The sequence below is a fragment of the Helianthus annuus genome, chromosome 12 (assembly GCF_002127325.2).
Source record: "Helianthus annuus cultivar XRQ/B chromosome 12, HanXRQr2.0-SUNRISE, whole genome shotgun sequence".
Lineage (NCBI taxonomy): Eukaryota > Viridiplantae > Streptophyta > Magnoliopsida > Asterales > Asteraceae > Helianthus > Helianthus annuus.
In genome coordinates, this window is record NC_035444.2 from 116,116,242 (window position 1) to 116,122,495 (window position 6,254).

Below are 6,254 nucleotides of genomic sequence, written 5' to 3' on the forward strand. Positions count from 1 at the left end.
ACATGATTAAAAGAGGTTAAAGATACTTACAAGGGTCCAATGGACTGAATAGAGGTTCCAAAAATGTCTAGGATCCTCTTCAGAACTGAGAGAATGCTGATTTGAAAAGGAAAGTGCAAATGTTCAAGTGGGTGTTCACTCCTATTTATAGTATTTTGAAAGGAACAAGATTGTGACAAGTGTTTCAAGGGTTTGAGAGATTGTTACAGGTGTAATCTGGTTTTACAAATCAGTTAACAAGCCCCTTGTATGAGTTAAATGGTTTTGGGGTTCAAAAATAAAACAAACAGCAAGGAAACAAGCTGTTGTTTCTGCTGTTAAATGGTCGCGGCCCGCGTAGGTGGCCCAAGTGGCCTTCGCGGCCCGCATAGACATCAGCCCCAACTTATTACTTTGGCAAAATGTACAGCTCTGGTCCCTGTTTCTGATATGTGCATGTTTCAAGTTCCAGAAATGACCATATCAGTCCCTGTTATGTTTTCCAAACATAATTGACTTTCAAAACTGACCAGATCAGCCCCTGTACATGTTAAATGCCATAACTGACACATTCGAGGGCCGTTAAACCATTTTTAAGGATCTACAATAATGCCTAAACATAGGGGACACAAAACATGCCCAAAAATATGTCGGATGTCGGTTTGTTTGGCCGTACGGTCACGTTGTTCGACTAATTACGACGAAATACGAACGGACGCGAAAAACGATCTGAAATACGCGACGAATGGAATTTTATCATGCCAATCATTAAAATAAAATATTTTAATGCTTACATAAATTTTAGATGCCCGGATATATTCAGAACGTAAGATATGCGCGAAAATGCAAACTTATGCACTTTTTGACGCTTTTAGTCCTTGCTTGACTTAAAAGTTTATTTTTGCGCACCAAACACCTCTAAGCCTATATCTAAGCTATGTAAAGGATATTTAGGGCATGTTTAACTTATGATCATATTCCGGAAGGTTCGATATCCAATGAATAGGTATACTTTTGCAGTTTGACGCAAATAGTCCTTTAATCGCACAAAGTAGTGCGAAATGTCGTTTAATGATATCCAAGCCTTCCAAGGCCCATAATGGGTATTACCAAGCATGTGTTTAATTATTACTACGCTCCCGTTCGCTTAAATGGTCACCAAAAGGCGTAGATTCAAAAATTGACGCTTTTGGTCCCTCTAATGCGCAAACTTGCGCATATCATCGTTTAATAGCATCGAAGCCTTATCTAATCCATGTTAGGCATTCTCGAGAGTATTATTAAACATCACGATGCTTCGGGTTCGTAAAAAGGTCATTCAGAGGTATAATTAAACATATTGACACTTTAGTCCCTCTAACTTGCAAAGTTACGCGTAACTTCACTTATAGGCATAAAAGCTCTTAATGGAAGATATTAGGCATTCCCGAGAGTGTATTCAATTATCATGAAGCTCATGGTCTGTTAAAAGGTCACTCAGAGGTAAGTATTAACCTTTTAACCCCTTTGACGCGCAAACTTTTAATTAATTATGCAAACGACTTCTCTCGATCATCAAATGGCTCATTTGTGAATATGATTGCCGTGCAACGTTATTCAGAGGCTTATTTTAAGCATGTTAACATTTCCAGTTCTTCTATAATCAAAGTTTTAGACTTTTCGCAAAATTAGTCCCCCAAATTCAACGTTTGACTTTATTAGGGTTCATTACACGTATCGATATATCATTGGACATGTTTTTACGAGGTGTTACAATTTGGTTCATATCTTGTAAATGGTGAATGGTTGTTGCTTAGTGTGCTTTGAGAAACTCCAGATGTAGTACAATTGAACATCTTGTTGTACATTAGAAGATTTCATTTTTCTAATCTTTTTAAGTTCAAGCTCATGCGATTCAATTTTCTCGATGAACGTGCTTAGATTGAATCCAACATATTCCAAGTTATTTTTCAAAACCAACAAATATGTGCCCCACTCATCATACGGTAAAGCATCTGCCAACTTGTCAACCCATTCTTCATCTATTTTGGTTATGTTCAAACGCTTCATCTCTACAACCAAATGACAATACCTTTCGATCAACTCTTTTGTTGACTCACCCTTGATACCCGTAAAAATATCAAATTCCTTTTTCAGCAATGCTGTTTTGCTCTTTATCATCGAAACACTTCCAAGAAACTTCATTTTTAGTGCATTCCATACAGACTGCAAGTTATCCTGATGTTGTAGTAGAACTAAAATATCTTCTTTGATTGCTTGCTGCAAGATACTCATCATTTTCTTCTCAGCTATAAAGCTTTCCTGTTCAAGCAGAGTTAAGCTGCCAATTGTTTTCTCAATACCCGCTCCATTCATCAGAGGTATATACTTTGACTCAATTTTCATCCAACACTCAAAATGATTTGCCGGTACCCAGGTTTTAAACCTCTATGACCACCCTGAATATTCGTCAATGTTCATTAATTTTGGTGGCTTTTGCATTGTACCAAGCTCATTCTCCATGTTTACGTTCTGCACAATACTCGCTGGAGTTTGAGATGCTGTCATTCCTCCTCCGAAAAACATGTTATAAAATTCTTGGTTCTCCATTTTAAAATGAAAACAGTTTCAAAAAATTTTCTAGGTTTTTGAAAAAATCACTTTTCAAACGAAATGACTTCCACACGATTTGGATTTTCAAACGGATTGGTCCTCAAACGAAATGGACTGTTTTCAAACGAGATGATTTCAAACGAAATGTTGTTTCAAACTACCTGAATATTTCAAACGAATTGGAATGTCAATTCGTACGAAATGAGTAAAAAGTTTCTAATTCGTGCGACTTGAACAGACAATTTGGATTTTCAAGCGAAATGGTCCAATTCGTGCGAATTGGACAAAATTTTCAAACGAACTGGTAAAAAAATCACACGAAATGGTTCATTACATGCGGATTGGACGCAATTTTCACACGAAATGGTACATTTTCACACGAAATGATGTTTTTGAGACTTTTTGATCGATTTTAGTCCAAATTAAGGTCTGTAACTTTGAAGGATTGATTAAAATGGTGTTTTACATGTTATATTCCAAATTCAGTCCATTTTGTCCGTAGAATTGTTCAAAAATCCAAGAAAGAGGTAGAAGTAGAAAGTTCTAAACCATTCAAAGCACTGATTTAGCCGATTTGACTCATCCTGAGCTCTGATACCACTTGTAGGATCGATATTCGACCTAAATGAGTCGGTCTGAGTCAAATCTAGGCCACTAGAAAGGCGGAAACAATCTAGTAACTGTGAATCGGGGTTAGAATGTGAGTAGAAGCAGAGAAATACACTTTAAACTGGTTTTCCATTTATTTTAGACGTTAATACATGCAGAGAATTTGACAGCACTTCGTGAGAGGTTTCACCGAATCGTATCAAATGGAAAACACAACATCCCTATTTATAGGGAATCCATTTCGCACGAGATGATAAGTCCATTTCGCACGAAATGGCAAAGTCCATTTCGCACGAAATGGCAAAGTCCATTTTGTACGACTTGGCCTCACAAACTCCATTTCGTACGAAATGGTTTACAACACTAATAAACTTAACTTTTTACACTTTAACCCCTATTACAAGCTACTGACACGGCCTAGACTGATGACGTACCAACATGACCGTGTCCTGGATATCCTTGGCTCATTTAAAAAGTGAATGGCCACAACTTAAGCACAAGGTGTAGGCATAACACCTCCTGTTGCGTATGTAAAAGATATACTTACTCGTAAGGGTAACTTGTGAGATATATTTGTGGTGTGTCGATTAATCTTGATCAGTTTGTATAATCACCAGCCCTAAATGTTGGACAAACATGTAAATCTGATACAAAATGTTGGACAAACATGTAAATCAATTTTCTTAAACATTTTCAAAAGAGTGAGTTAATTGTATTTACCAGTGTAAACTGACGTATTTTCCAAAAGATTGAGTGCAGGTATTGTACGTAATTGGCTGGGTGCTCAGGGCGTTAATAAGGAATCTTGCAATTCTAGGCGTCTAAAGTCTGTTGAACAGTGTTTACTTTTCTGTTTTAAGATCCACCTGTGGATCCATCTTACATTCCGTTTGTAATATTTAATGTTACCTTCGAATCGGTTTGTAATATATTTACTTTAGACTTCCGCTATGCATTGATCTGTGATTATTGACTATGATGATATTAACTACGTCACGATACTCCCCACCGGGCCCACCGGTAATACGTGGAAATAACGGGGAGTGACATTAAGTCGTAACGAACACAATTAAATGTATAATTAAGTTGTTAAGTTGTACGGAATTACCATTATTTTTTACAGTTGTCACAGTAGTGACCTCGGATGGTATGGTGGGTCGAACTTTCTACAAATTATGAGTTCACAAGAATTTAAAAATTTTGATTTGTTGGCTTGATGGAAAAGTAAGGAAGATCAATTTTCGATCTTAGCCACAATGGCCCGAGATTTACTAACGGTCCAAGCTTCCACGGTAGCTTTAAAAAGTGTTTTTTTTCTATTAGTGGTAGGGTGATCTCGATAAGGAGGACTCGACTAACACCAAAGGCGGTTGAGATGTCGATTTTCTTGAAAGATTACTTGGATGCGGCGGAGAGATGTCAACACATACGCTCGCTCGAGGGAGAATTGGAATACAAAGGTGAAGTGTACGAGGACGAGGTCGAAGCGGAATTTACAACCTCGATGAACGACGAAGAAGCCACATACGATGACTTCCTACGTAATAGTTCAAGTTCGGGTTCAGGCGAAGAAGATTAAACGTTTGTTCCACTAAAAAATATATATTAGTGGACGTTCTTGCGGATTAATAGTTTAAGTTTATGTATTTCCTTTGTTATCTTTAGCGTTCGTATTTTCTTTGTTATATAAAAATGTTTGTTCCAAGACTCAATTATATCATATTCTAAGTTTTTATATTTTCATTGTTCATTTTTTATACAAAAAACTACATTTACAGCAGAAAAAAGGCGAAAAACTAGCAAAAACAACAAAAAAACAGCATTCTGTTCGTTTTCTGCAGAACCAGTTTTTTTGACCGGTTTTTTTGATCAGTTTTTTGACCGTTTTTAACCGATTTTTTGACCGGTTTTTCATTAACCGATTATAAAACCGGTTGTAACCGGTTAGGACCGGTTGCAGGTTTTTAGTTTCAAAACCGGTTTTTTAAATAACCGGTTTTTATTTTTGCTGATATTAACCGGTTCGGTTAATAATCGAAACTGGTTTTTGAAAAAAATCGATTTGTACACCTCTATGAAGGGTAATGGAGTTTGTGGTGTATGTATTGAATGTTTGGCTCAACTCATTTAACCTTCGGGGTTTACATCTCTATTTATAGAGAGTCTGGATCATGAATAAACATTTGTTTATTCATGCATTTATCTACACAAAGTAGCTTTTTGGCATATTCATTGAATTCGTGGATGTCAACTTGCTACTTTTCAAATTGTGTCTGAACCTTATCTTTAAGACAAGTTGGTCCATCAAAAATTCTGATGACTAACTTACCAGAATTCTGTTGAGTTTGATCATCAGCGATTCTGATGATTAGAGTTTACAAGATTCTGATGATAAATATCAGATTTATCATCAAACTTATCAGAATGGCCTTTCCGATCGTCTTCTCTTTGTCTTGATCACCTCGTGATACTTGTTGAAGATGTTTCTTTCTTTCTTCTTGTCCTGTTATCTTGTAGACACATTTTTATTGATCTTCTTTGACTGTATCTTCAGCATGTGATCAGGTTGATCATCTTTTTCTTCAATACTTATCTAAATGTTTCCTAACACGTCTCCTATGACAAAATCCGGCGAACACCGTCGCTTCTCCACCACATCCTTCATTTTGGGTGTTTTTTTCTTAATACATACCCTTTATAACTAAATACAAGAATATTGTTCTAAGACATAGTCATTGGGATCTGTAAAACTTTTAATAAATGGTATCTAAATTTTTATTTAAAATAGCGTTTGCCAGCGGAAATCTCGTTTTGAAGTGGAAACGAGAAGGTGGTGCTGGGTGGCTAGTGTAGATCTCATTTTTCCATTGGTTCATATGATCACATTTGTCGTCATCTCCCTAACGATGAATCTTTTGATAACTAGCCCATGTCATTATAGCCTAGTGATATATTAAGGGGTGAGATAAGACTTAGGGACTATTAGGAGGGTGTTTGGATTATGTTTTGAAGTGATTATTTGATTATTGCATTTGTAAAATATAAATAATCTAAAAAAATGTTTGGATGAAAAA